General features: G+C 54.6%; 1 long non-coding RNA gene across 1 annotated transcript in view; it reads right to left on the reverse strand.

Annotated features, from left to right (window-relative positions):
• Positions 1-12075, reverse strand: part of LOC119936260 — a 14985-nt gene extending 2910 nt beyond the window's left edge. The window contains exons 1-2 of the long non-coding RNA XR_005453688.1: positions 12020-12075; positions 6233-6400 (exon numbers count right to left, since the gene is read on the reverse strand). This is a non-coding gene — a long non-coding RNA (uncharacterized LOC119936260). The remainder of the gene's footprint in view (positions 1-6232; positions 6401-12019) is intronic.
• Between the last annotated feature and the right edge of the window lie 1982 nt (positions 12076-14057).

Below are 14057 nucleotides of genomic sequence, written 5' to 3' on the forward strand. Positions count from 1 at the left end.
CGTGACCGCCACAGGCCCCGCCCCCTCGTGACGTAACAGGCCGGGCTTCTGTCAACGTGCCTCTACTGTCACGTACACACACTCTGACACCTTTCATTCATTCATTCGTTCCTTCCTTCCTTCATTCATTCAATTCGTATTTACTGAGCGCTTACCGCGGGCCAAACCTGGGACCTAGTTGTCAAAAGGTCCTGGGTTCTAATCCCAGCTCCGCCACTTAGCAGCTGGGTGACCTTGGGCCAGTCACTTCACTTCTCTGGGCCTCAGTTCCCTCACCTGTCAAATGGGGATGAAGACCGTGAGCCCCAAGTGGGACAGCCTGATTACCTTGTAACCTCCCCCAGCGCTTAGAACAGTGATTTGCACATAGTAAGCGCTTAACAAATGTCATTATTATTATTGTTAATATTCTCTGTGCCTCAGTTCCCTCATCTGTCAAATGGGGATAAAGACTGTGAGCCCCACGGGGGACAACCTGATCACCTTGTATCTCCCCCAGCGCTTAGAACGATGCTTGGCACATACTAAGCGCTTAACAAATGCCATTATTATTATTGTTATTATTCTCTGTGCCTCAGTTCCCTCATCTGTCAAATGGGGATGAAGACTGTGAGCCCTACGGGGGACAACCTGATCACCTTGTATCCAACCCAGTGCTTAGAACAGGGCTTGGCACCTAGGAAGTGCTTAACAAATACCAACATTATTAAGCGACAGGGCAGAATTAGAACCCAGGTCTTCTGCTCACAGCGTGGCTCAATGGAAAGAGCCCGGGCTTTGGAGTCAATCAATCAATCAATCAATCAATCGGATTTATTGAGCGCTTACTGTGTGCAGAGCACCGTACTAAGCCCTTGGGAAGTACAAGACGGCAACATATAGAGACAGTCCCTCCCCAACAGTGGGCTCACAGTCTAAAAGAGTCAGAGGTCGTGGGTTCGAATCCCAGCTTCGCCACATGCCTGCTGTGTGACAATGGGCAAGTCACTTAACTTCTCTGAGCCTCAGTGACCTCATCTGTCAAATGGGGATGAAGACTGTGAGCCCCACGTGGGACAACCTGATTACCTTGAATCACCCCAGCGCTTAGAACAGTAGTGTGCACATAGTAAGCGCTTAACAAATGCCATCATTATTATTATTATTATTATTATTATTATCTGTGCAATGTTGCCGCCCAGTGTGGGTTTCCAATAGGACCCCCCGGCCCCCCACAAACACCCTGGGGAGACCTGGGGGTCCCCTGGTCAGCTGCCGTAGCCCCCCAACTGCTGGCCTGTTCAGCCCTGACCCCTCTCCCGGGGACGCCCCTGACCTCCGCTGACCCTCAGGAAGTGCTTCCCTGGGTCTAACCACACTCCCTCCCACTGCAGCTCTCTCCAGCTTCCTCCTGAGGATGGTGGAGGAGGGAGAGAGGGAAAGGGGAAGGGGGCCGGAGGGGGAGGGGACGGGGGGAAGTAAGGCCAGGCGACGCCAGTTCTGTCCGGCCCTCGAAGTTCTCAGTGGAAAGAGCCCGGGCTTTGGAGTCAGAGGTCTTGGGTTCGAATCCCAGCTCCGCCACGTGTCTGCTGTGTGACCTTGGGCAAGTCACTTAACTTCTCTGAGCCTCGGTTACCTCATCTGTAAATTGGGGATTGACTGTGAGCCCCACGTGGGACAACCTGATCACGCTGTATCCCCCCCAGCGCTTAGAACAGTGCTTTGCACATAGTAAGCGCTTAACAAATGCCATCATCATCATTATTATTATTATTATTATTAAGCGCTTATTAGGTGCCAAGCACTGTTCTAGGCACTGAATTCATTCATTCAGTCGTATTTATTGAGCGCTTACTGTGGGCAGAGCACTGCACTAAGCGCTGAATCAGGCGGTGGCCATAAAGGTGGCGGCGGGATTCCCCCCTGCTCCCTTTGGGGCTTGGGGGATCTGAGTCTGGGGCAAATCATAATAATAAAGGCATTTATTAGGACAAATCATCATCATCATCATAATAATGGCATTTATTAGGCGCTTACTATGTGCAAAGCACTGTTCTAAGCGCCGGGGAGGTTACGAGGTGATCAGGCTGTCCCACGGCGGGGCCTCACAGTCTGAATCCCCATTTTCCAGATGAGGGAACTGAGGCCCAGAGAAGTGAAGTGATAATAATAATAATAATGGCATTTATTAGGCGCTTACTATGTGCAAAGTGCTATTCTAAGCGCCAGGGAGGTTACGAGGTAATCAGGTTGTCCCACGGCGGGGCTCACAGTCTGAATCCCCATTTTACAGATGAGGGAACTGAGGCCCAGAGAAGTGAAGTAATAATAATAACAATAATGGCATTTATTAGGCGCTTACTATGTGCAAAGCGCTGTTCTAAGCACCGGGGAGGTTACGAGGTGATCAGGTTGTCCCACGGGGGGGCTCACAGTCTGAATCCCCATTTTCCAGATGAGGGAACTGAGGCCCAGAGAAGTGAAGTAATAATAATAATAATGATAATGGCATTTATTAGGCACTTACTATGTGCAAAGCACTGTTCTAAGCACCGGGGAGGTTACGAGGTGATCAGGTTGTCCCACGGGGGGGCTGACAGTCTGAATCCCCATTTTCCAGATGAGGGAACTGAGGCCCAGAGAAGTGAAGTGACTTGCCCAAAGTCGCCCAGCTGACAATTGGCGGAGCCGGGATTTGAACCCACGACTTCTGACTCCAAAGCCCGGGCTCTTTCCACTGAGCCACGCTGAACAGTAAGGATGGCATTTGTTAAGCGCTTACTATGTGCCAAGCACATAGTACTTTGTAAAAGTACTTTGTACTTTTGTACTTCCCAAGCGCTTAGTACAGTGCTCTGCACATAGTAAGCGCTCAATAAATACGATTGATGATGAAGCACTGGTCCACGACTGGATGGCAAGGCGGGGGGGTACTGGCGTGGCCTTCCAGCTACAGCCTGGGAGTCCAAACACCTGGGTTCGAATCCCACCATAATAATAATAACGGTATTTTTTAAGCGCTTACTATGTGCCAGGCACTGTAATAATAATAATGATGGTATTTGTTAAGCGCTTACTAGGTGCCACGCACTGTTCTAAGCGCTGGGGCAGATACAAGGTCATCAGGTTGTCCCGCGTGGGGCTCACAGTCCCCATTTGACAGATGAGGACACTGAGACTTCCCAAGCGCTCAGTACAGTGCTCTGCACACAGTAAGCGCTCAATAAATACGATTGATTGATTGACTGGACTTCCCAAGCGCTTAGTACGGTGCTCTGCACACAGTAAGCGCTCAATAAATACGATTGATTGATTGATTGGACTTCCCAAGCGCTTAGTACGGTGCTCTGCACACAGTGAGCGCTCAATAAATACGATTGAATGAATGAATGAAGAGAAGTGAAGCGACTCGCCCAAAGTCACACAGCGGACAAGTGGCAGAGCCGGGATTAGAACCCACGACCTCTGACTCCCAAGCCCGCGCTCTTTCCGCTAAGCCACGCTGCTTCCCGTGCTGTACTGAGCGCACGTCTGCTGTTCGACTTTGGGCAAGTCTCTCCACTTCTCTGTGCCTCAGTTACCTCATCTGCAAAAGGGGGATTAAAGATGGACAGGAAATGGGGACCACCTGATGACCTTGTATCGTCCCCAGCGCTTAGCACAGTGTCAGGCGCATAGTAAGCGCTTAACCGACGCCATAAAAAGGAATGTAGTGGGGCGGTGAAATCCTCCAGGGAGGCTGGTGAGTGGAAAAGCCAGGGTGCGTTCAAACAGTAGCCAAGCAACCAGGAGAGCTGCAGCCTCACGTGCAGGAACTGAGGCACAGAGAAGTGAAGTGACTTACCCAAGGTCCCACAGTTCATTCATTCCTTCATTCACTCGTATTTATTGAGCGCTTACCGTGTGCAGAGCACTGTACTAAGCGCTTGGGAGATCACAATATTCTTTCATTCATTCAGTCGTATTTATTGAGCGCTTACTGTGTGAAGAGCACTGTACTAAGCGCTTGGGAAGTACAAGTCGGCAACAGATAGGGACGGTCCCTACGCGACAACGGGCTCACGGTCTAGAAGGGGGAGACGGACAACAAAACCAAAAACATGTTAGACGGGTGTCATAGCCAATTTGTACTTCCCAAGCGCTTAGTACAGTGCTCTGCACCCAGGAAGCGCTCAATAAATACGATTGATGTTGACGATGATAGACGAGCGGCAGAGCCGGAATTAGAACCCAGGCCCGGGCCCTTTCCATCGGGCCACCCTGCTTCTATCGACAGATAATCCACACCTCCCAAGCGCTCTGCGCACAGTAGGCACTCAATAAATACGATTGATCGATATCCCGGACCGCAGCTGCGGGGAATCGTAATGATTATGGCATTTTTTAGGCGCTTACTATGTGCTAAGCTCGGTCCTAAGCGCTGGGTACGAGACCCTCAGGTCCCATACGGGGTTCCCAGAAAAGTAGGAGGGAGAACAGGTACGGAATCCCCCCTTTTGCAGATGAGGAAACTGAGGCACGGAGACCTTAGCGGACTCGCCCAAGGTCACACAGCCTGGGCTCTTTCCACTAGGCCATGCTGCGGATCAATCAATCAATCAATCGTATTTATTGAGCGCTTACTGTGTGCAGAGCACTGTACTAAGCGCTTGGGAAGTACAAGTTGGCAACGTATCGAGACAGTCGCTACCCAACAGTGGGCTCACAGTCTAGATGAGCCGCGGATGAGCCCACGGATAATCCACCATTCCGCGGATAATCCACCATTCCGCGGATAAACCACACAGTGGATCACCACAGCGTGGCTTGATCCATTCATTCAATCGTATTTATTGAGCGCTTACAGCGTGCAGAGCACTGCACTAAGCGCTTGGGAAGGACAAGTCATGGAAATACCCCGGGCTTGGGAGTCGGATGTCGTGAGTTCTAATCCCGGCTCTGCCACTCGTCCGCTGTGTGACCTCGGGCGAGTCATTTCACTTCTCTGGGCCTCAGTTTCCTCCTCTGTCAAATGGGGATGAAGACTGTGAGCCCCAAGGGGGACAACCTCATCACCTTGTATCTCTGCCAGCGCTTAGAACAGTGCTTGGGACATAGCAAGCGCTTAATAATATTATTATTAATTATAGAGAAGCAGTGTGGCTTGGTGAAAAGAGTCCGGGCTTTGGAGTCTGGGTCATGGGTTCAAATCCCGGCTCCGCCAATTCATTCATTCAATCGTATTTATTGAGCGCTTACCGTGTGCAGAGAACTGTACTCAGCTGTGTGACTTTGGGCAAGTCACAACTTCTCTGTGCCTCAGTTTCCTCATCTGGAACACGGAGATGAAGACTGTGAGCCCCACGGGGGGCAACCTCATCACCTTGTAGCTCTGCCAGCGCTTAGAACAGTGCTTGGGACATAGTAAGCGCTTAATAATATTATTATTAATTATAGAGAAGCAGTGTGGCTCGGTGAAAAGAGCCCGGGCTTTGGAGTCAGGGGTCATGGGTTCAAATCCATCTTACCTCCTTCCCTTCCCCACAGCACCTGTATATATGTATATATGGTTGTACATATTTATTACTCTATTTATTTATTTATTTATTTATTTTACTTGTACATTTCTATCCTATTTATTTAATTTTGTTGGTATGTTTGGTTCTGTTCTCTGTCTCCCCCTTTTAGACTGTGAGCCCACTATTGGGTAGGGACTGTCTCTATGTGTTGCCAATTTGTACTTCCCAAGCGCTTAGTACAGTGCTCTGCACATAGTAAGCGCTCAATAAATACGATTGATTGATTGATTGATTGACTGAAATCCCGGCTCCGCCAATTCATTCATTCAATCGTATTTATTGAGCGCTTACGGTGTGCAGAGAACTGTACTCAGCTGTGCGACTCTGGGCAAGTCACAACTTCTCTGTGCCTCAGTTTCCTCATCTGGAACATGGAGAGGAAGACTGTGAGACAACCTGATCGTCTTGTAACCTCCCCAGCGCTTAGAACAGTGGTTTGCACATAGTAAAGCGCTTAATAAATGCCGTCCTTATTATTATCACCGCCCCCGCCGGCGCAGATAATCGACTGAGTGGATATTTGGGCCTGGGCCGGGCAGAGCCGGGGTGAGAACCATCACCATCATCAATCGTATTTATTGAGCGCTTACTGTGTGCAGAGCACTGTACTAAGCGCTCTAAGTACTGTACTACGTTCCCAGTTGTCCTGGTTCCCAGCCCCCCCGGCTCTTTCCCCACCGCTTCCAGGTACCCACCGTAGATCCCCGGGAGGTGCTCATCCAGAGGTCAACTTGTCCATTCCCCTGCCCGTGGGCAGGCGGAGGAGGCCGGCCGTGCTTCTGTGGAGGCCCCGGCCCCAGGGGAGGAAGCTGAAGGCGGTCCTTCCCTTTCCTGCGGGAGCCTCTGGCCGGGAACAGGGAGTCCTGCCAGGAAACTTCTTGTCCAATCTTTTTCCCTCTGCCCCTTTCCCCTCAGGACCCCGGCCTCCATCCTTCTCTCTTCAGGACCCCAGCCTCCACCCCTTTCCCCCAGGACCCCAGCCTCCACCCCTCTCCCTTCAGGATCCCGGCCTCCATCTCTCTTGCCTCAGGATCCCGGCCTCCATCCCTCTCCCCTCAGGACCCCGGCCTCTGCCCCTCTCCCCTCAGGACCCCGGCCTCCACTCCTTTCCCCTCAGGACCCCGGCCTCCACCCTTCTCTCTTCAGGACCCCAGCCTCCACCCCTTTCCCCCAGGATCCCGGCCTCTGCCCCTCTCCCCTCTGAATCCTGGCCTCCATCTCTCTCGCCTCAGGACCCCAGCCTCCACCCTTCTCCCCTCAGGACCTCAGCCTCTGTCCCTTTCCCCCAGGACTCCAGCCTCCACCCCTTTCTCTTCAGGACTCCGGCCTTCACCCCTTTCCCCTCAAGACCCCGGCCTCCACCCTTTTCTCTTCAGGACCCCAGCCTCCACCCCTTTCCCCCAGGACCCCGGCCTCCACCCCTCTCCCCTCAGGATCCCGGCCTCCATCTCTCTTGCCTCAGGATCCTGGCCTCCGCCCCTCTCCTCTCAGGATCCTGGCCTCCAACCTTCTCCCCTCAGGACCTCAGCCTCTGTCCCTTTTCCCCAGGACCCCTGCCTCCACCCCTCTCTCTTCAGGACCCCGGCCTCCACCCCTCTCCCCTCAGGACCCCGGCCTCCACCCTCCTCCCCTCAGGACTGGGCCTCCACCCTTCTCTCTTCAGTGCCCCAGCCTCCACCCCTCTCCCCTCTGGATCCCGGCCTCCATCTCTCTTGCCTCAGTATCCTGGCCTCCGTCCCTCTCCTCTCAGGACCCCGGCCTCCACCCTTCTCCCTTCAGGACCCTGGCCTCTAGCCCTTTCCCCCAGGGTCCCAGCCTCCACCCCTTTCCCCCAGGGTTCCGACCCCCACCCCTCTTGCCCCAGGATCCCGGCCTCCACCCTTCTCCCCTCAGGACCCCGGCCTCTACCCCTTCCCCTAAGGACCCCAGCCTCTACCCCTTCCCCTCAGGATCCCGGCCTCCGCCCCGGCCTCCACGCTTCTCCCCTCAGGATCCCGGCCTCCACCCTTCTCTCTTCAGGACCCCGGCCTCCACCCTTCTCCCCCAGGACCTCGGCCTCCTCCCCTCTCCCCTCAGGATCCCGGCCTCCGTCTCTCTTGCCCCAGTATCCTGGCCTCCGCCCCTCTCCCCTCAGGACCTCAGTCTCTGCCCCTCTTCTCTCAGGATCCCAGCCTCCACCTCTTTCTCTTCAGGACCCCAGCCTCCACCCTGTTCCCCCAGAACCCCGGCCTCCGCCCCTCTCCCCTCTGGATCCCGGCCTCCATCTCTCTTGCCTCAGGATCCTGACCTCCATCCCTCTCCCCTCAGGACCCCGGCCTCCACCCTTCTCCCCTCAGGCCCCGGCCTCCACCCTTCTCCCCTCAGGCCCCCGGCCTCCACCTTTCTCCCTTCAGGCCCCCGGCCTCTACCGCTTTTCCCCAGGGTACCGGCCTCCGCCGCTCTCGCTCCAAGACCTCGGCCTCCGTCCCTTTCCCCCGGGTCTCCAGCCTCCTCCCCTCAGGACCCTGGCCTCCACCCCTTTCCCCCAGGGTCGTGGCCTCCACCCCTGTCCCCTCAGGACCCCGGCCTCCCCCCGGCCCCTTGCCCCAGGACCTCAGCCTCCTACCTTTCCTCCTCAGGATCCCGGCCTCCATCTCTGTCGCCCCAGGATCCCGGTCTCCACCCTTCTCCCCTCAGGACCCGGCCTCTGCTCCTCTCCCCTCAGGACCTCGGCCTCTCCCCCTCTCCCCCCAGGGTGCCGACCTCTGCCCCCTCCCCTCAGGACCTCGGCCTCCACCTCTTTCCCTCTGGGTTCCGGCCTCCACCCCTCTTGCCCCAGGACCCCGGCCTCTACCCCTTCCCCCCAGGGTCCCGGCCTCTCCCCCTCTCCCCTCACACTGCGGCCTCTGCCCCCTCCCCTCAGGACCTCGGCCTCCACCTCTTTCCCTCTGGGTTCCAGCCTTCACCCCTCTTGCCCCAGGACCCCGGCCTCCACCCTTCTCCCCCCAAACCCCCGGCCTCTATCCCTTTCCCCCAGGGTTCCGGCCTCCACCCCTCTCACTCCAGGACCTTGGCCTCCACCCTTCTCCCCTCAGGACCCCGGTCTCCACCTTTCTCCCCTCAGGATCCCGGCCTCCGCCTCTCTCCTCTCAGGACCGTGGCCTCCTCCCTTCTCCCCCCGGACCTCGGCCTCCTTCCTTCTCCCCTCAGTATCCCGGCCTCCATCTCTCTCGCCCCAGGACCCCGGCCTCTATCCCTCTCGCCTCAGGACCTCGGCCTCCACCCCCTCCCTTCAGGACCCCAGCCTCTACCTTTTTCCCCCAGGATCCCGGCCTCCGTCTCTCTCCCCTCAGGACCCCGGCCTCCACCCCTTTCCCCCAGCATCCCGGCCTCCACCCCTCTCCCCCAGGACCTCGGCCTCCTCCCTTCTCCCCTCAGGATCCCGGCCTCCACCCCTCTCCCCCAAGACCTCGGCCTCCTCCCCTCTCCCCTCAGGACCCCGGCCTCCGCCCCTCTTCCCTGAGGACCCCGGCCTCCACCCTTCTCCCCTCAGGACCCCGGCCTCCACCCTTCTCCCTTCAAGACCCCGGCCTCCACCCTTCTCCCCTCAGGACCCCGACCTCCATCTTTCTGCCCTCAGGACCCCGGCCTCCATCCCTCCCCCCCCAGGGCCCCGGCCTCCGCCCCTCCGCTGGGCCTCCTGGGACAACCTAACCCACCTCTACCTCAATTCCAGCAAAGCCTCTTTGGGCTCAGAGAAAAGTGAATTGAAATTCATTCAATCAATCGTTATCTACTGAGCGCTTACTGTGTGCAGAGCACTGGACTAAGCGCTTGGGAGGTGCAAATCGGCAACAGAGAGAGACGGTCCCTGTAAAAAGGGAATTTCTACATTGTGAGCCCGTTGTGGGCCGGGATTGTCTCTATCTGTTGCTGAATTGTACTTCCCAAGCGCTTAGTACAGTGCTCTGCACACAGTAAGCGCTCAATAAATACGATTGAATGAATGAAATCTGCCCAAACTCACCCGTCCTGAGCTGGCAGTGTTACGCTCAAGTTTCCATTTTCCCTGGCGGGGTAAAACTAGCCTCATTGGAGCCGGGGGCAGGGGGCAATAATAATAATAATAATAATAATAATAATAATGTTGGTATGTGTTAATAATAATAATAATGTTGGTATGTGTTAATAATAATAATAATAATGTTGGTATTTAATGTTGGTATGTGTTAATAATAATAATAATGTTGGTATCTGGTAATAATAATAATAATAATGTTGGTATTTAATGTTCGTATTTGTTAATAATGATAATGATGGCATTTATTAAGCGCTTACTATGTGCAAAGCACTGTTCTAAGCGCTGGGGAGGTTACAAGGTGATCAGGTTGTCCCACGGGGGGCTCACAGTCTTCATTCCCATTTGACAGATGAGGAAACTGAGGCCCAGAGAAGTGAAGTGACTTGCCCAAAGTCACACAGCTAAGTGACAAGAGAAGCAGCGTGGCTCAATGGAAAGAGCCCGGGCTTGGGAGTCAGAGGTCGTGGGTTCGAATCCCGACTCTGCCACTTGTCAGCTGTGTGACTTTGGGCAAGTCACTTCACTTCTCTGGGCCTCAGTGACCTCATCTGGAAAATAGGGATGAAGACTGGGAGCCCCCCATGGGACAACTTGATCACCTTGTAACCTCCCCAGCGCTTAGAACAGTGCTTGGCACATAGTAAGCGCTTATCAAATTATTATTAGAGAAGCAGCCCGAGCTTGGGAGTCAGAGATCGTGGGTTCTAATCCCGGCTCCACCGCTTGTCAGCTGGGTGACTTTAGGTGAGTCACTTCACTTCTCCGGGCCTCAGTTCCCTCATCTGGAAAATGGGGACAACCTGATCACCTTGTATCTCCCCCAGTGCTTAGAACAGTGCTTGGCACATAATAAGCGCTTAACAAATGCTATCATGATTATTATTATTATTCTGTGGGCCTCAGTTCCCCCATCTGTCATATGGGGATGAAGACTGTGAGCCCCACTGGGGACAACCTGATTACCTTGTATCTACCTCAGTGCTTAGAACAGTGCTTGGCACATAGTAAGCGCTTAACAAATGCCATTATTATTATTATTATTACTCTGTGGGCCTCAGTTCCCTCATCTGTCAAATGGGGATGAATACTGTGAGCCCCACGGGGGACAACGTGATTACCTTGTATCTACCCCAGCGCTTAGAAAAGTGCTTGGCACATAGTAAGCGCTTAACAAATGCCATTATTATTGTTATTATTATTATTATTCTCTGGGCCTCAGTTCCCTCATCTGTCAAATGGGGATGAAGACTGTGAGCCCCACGGCGGACAACCTGATTACCTTGTATCTACCTCAGCGCTTAGAACAGTGCTTGGCACCTAGCAAGCGCTTAACAAATGCCATTATTATTATTATTATTATTATTATTCTCTGGGCCTCAGTTCCCTCATCTGTCAAATGGGGATGAAGACTGTGAGCCCCACGGCGGACAACCTGATTACCTTGTATCTACCTCGGCGCTTAGAACAGTGCTTGGCACCTAGCAAGCGCTTAACAAATGCCATCATGATTATTATTATTATTCTCTGGGCCTCAGTTCCCTCATCTGGAAAATGGGGACAACCTGATCACCTTGTATCTCCCCCAGCGCTTAGAACAGTAATTGGCACATAATAAGCGCTTAACAAATGCCATCATGATTATTATTATTATTCTGTGGGCCTCAGTTCCCTCATCTGTCAAATGGCGACGAAGAATGTGAGCCCCACGGGGGACAACCTGATTACCTTGTATCTACCTCAGTGCTTAGAACAGTGCTTGGCACATAGTAAGCGCTTAACAAATGTCATTATTATTATCATCTGGGCCTCAGTTCCCTCATCTGTCAAATGGGAATGAAGACTGTGAGCCCCACGGGGGACAACCTGACTACCTTATATCTACCTCAGCGCTTAGAACAGTGCTTGGCACATAGTAAGCGCTTAACAAATGCTATTATTATTATTATTATTATTATTATTATTATTATTATTCTCTGGGCCTCAGTTCCCTCATCTGTCAAATGGGGATGAAGACTGGGAGCCCCCACCGTGGGACAACCTCATCACCTTGTAACCTCCCCAGCGCTTAGAACGGTGCTTGGCACCTAGTGAGCGCTTAATAAATGCCATTCATTCATTCAATCGTATTTATTGAGCGCTTACTGTGTGCAGAGCACTGGACTAAGCGCTTGGGAAGTACAAGTTGGCAACCTACTCAACAACGGGCTCATTGTCTAGAATGCCAACGTCATTATTATTACTATGCGTCAAGCAGTGTTAATAATAATAATGCTGGTCTTCGTTAATTGCTTACTAGGTGCCAAGCATTCAATCATTCATTCATTCATTCATTCAATCGTATTTGTTGAGCGCCTACTGTGTGCAGAGCACTGGACTAAGCTCCGGGGGAGATGGAAGGGTGGGCTGGGGGGCTTGCAGTTACCTGTCCCCGCCGCCAGGGGGCTCCGAGCGGGGCGTCGGGGCGTCCCGGATCCGGCTCTGACCAGCGCCGGCCAAACTTCGGCAGGAAATAGGGGGGGGGGGGCGGGGACGAGTGGGCGGGGCTTCGGGAGGCAGACCAATGGGGACGGGGAAAGGTGGGCAGGGATCTTAGGGGGCGGGGCTTCAGGAGGTGGCCCAATGGGGGCGGGGACTAGTGGGAGGGGCTTCAGGAGGCGGACCAATAGGAGACGTGGAATGGTGGGCGGGGATCTGCGGGGGCGGGGCTTCAGGAGGAGGGCCAATGGGGGACGCTGAATGGTGGGTGGGGTTTGCGGGGGCGGGGCTTCAGGAGAGGGGGCAATGGGGTGGGGATTAGGGGGCGGGGCCTGAGGGGGCGGGGCTTCAGGAGGTGGGCCAGTAGGGGCGGGGACTAGTGGGCGGGGCTTCAGGAGGCGGACCAATGGGGACGGGGAAAGGTGGGCGGGGATCTGCGGGAGCGGGGCTTCAGGAGGCGGACCAATGGGGGCGGGAACTAGTGGAGGGCTTCAGGAGGCGGACCAATGGGAGACCGCCGAATGGTGGGCGGGGATCTGCGGGGGCGGGGCTTCAGGAGGAGGACCAACGGGGTGTAGCCTGCGGGGGCGGGACATCAGGAGGCGGGCCAATGGGGGGGCGGGGACTAGTGGGCGGGGCCGGCGGGGGCGGGGATTCAGGAGGCAGGCCAAACGGGAGCAGGGAATAGTGGGCGGGGCCAGAGAGGGCGGGGCTTCAGGAGTCGGATCAATGGGGGCGGTAACTAGTGGGCGGGGCATCAGGAAGAGGACCAATGGGGGCGGGGCATGCGGGGGCGGGGCTTCAGGAGTCGGGCGAATGGGGGCGGGGACTAGTGGACGGGGGCCTGCGGGGGGCGGGGCTTCAGGAGGCGGGCCAATGGGGGGCGGGAATAGTGGGCGGGGATTCAGGAGGCGGGCCAATGGGGGCGAGGAATAGTGGGCGGGACTTCACGAGCCGGGCCAATGGGGGGCGGGAAATAACGGAGGGGAACGGGGGCGGGGCTTCAGGAGGCGGACCGATGGTGGGCGGGGCCTGGTGGGCGGGGCCTGAGGGGGCGGGGTTTCAGGAGGCGGGCCAATGGGGAGTGGGGAATCGTGGGCGGGGCCTGCGGGGGGCGGGGCGTCAAGAGGAGGAGCCGGGGGGCGGAGCATGCGCGGTGGCGGCGAAGGGCTTCGTGAGGCGGGGCTTCGGTGGGCGGAGCATACGCGGTGGAGGCGGGGCTTAGGGGCGGGGCTTCGGTGGGAGGAGCATGCGCGGTGGCCGCGAAGATTATTCCTTCATTCATTCATTCGTTCATTCCTTCATTCCATCGTCTTTATTGAGCGCTTCCTGTGTGCAGAGCACTGGACTAAGCGCTTGGGAAGAACAAGTCGGCAACATACGGAGACGGTCCCTACCCAGCAACGGGCTCACAGTCTAGAAGGGGGAGACAGACAATAAAACAAAACACGTGGACAGGTGTCAATACCGTCAGAATAAATAGAATTATCCATTCCTTCAATCGTATTTATTGAGCGCTTCCTGTGTGCAGAGCACTGTACTAAGCGCTTGGGAAGTACAAGTTGGCAACGTCCAGAGACGGTCCCTACCCAACAGCGGGCTCACAGTCTAGAATTATAACACTATAATTTTATTATATAACACATTAATTAATTAATAATAATTAATTAACAATACATCAATACGTAATAATTAATTAATGATGATTAATAATACGTCATTAAAAAAATAATGTCCCTCTCCTTCTTTTCCTCCTCCCTTTCCCGCCCCTCCCCCCCTTTTATAATAATAATAATAATAATCATGTTGGTATTTGTTAAGCGCTTACTATGTGCCAAGCACTATTCTAAGCGCTGGGGGGTTACAAGGTAACCAGATTGTCCCCCGTGGAGCTCACGGTCTTCATCCCCATTTGACAGATGAGGGAACTGAGGCTCAGAGAAGGGAAGTGACTGGCCCAGAGTCACACAGCTGACAATAATAAT

This window comes from Tachyglossus aculeatus, chromosome 13 (assembly GCF_015852505.1).
Source record: "Tachyglossus aculeatus isolate mTacAcu1 chromosome 13, mTacAcu1.pri, whole genome shotgun sequence".
NCBI lineage: Eukaryota > Metazoa > Chordata > Mammalia > Monotremata > Tachyglossidae > Tachyglossus > Tachyglossus aculeatus.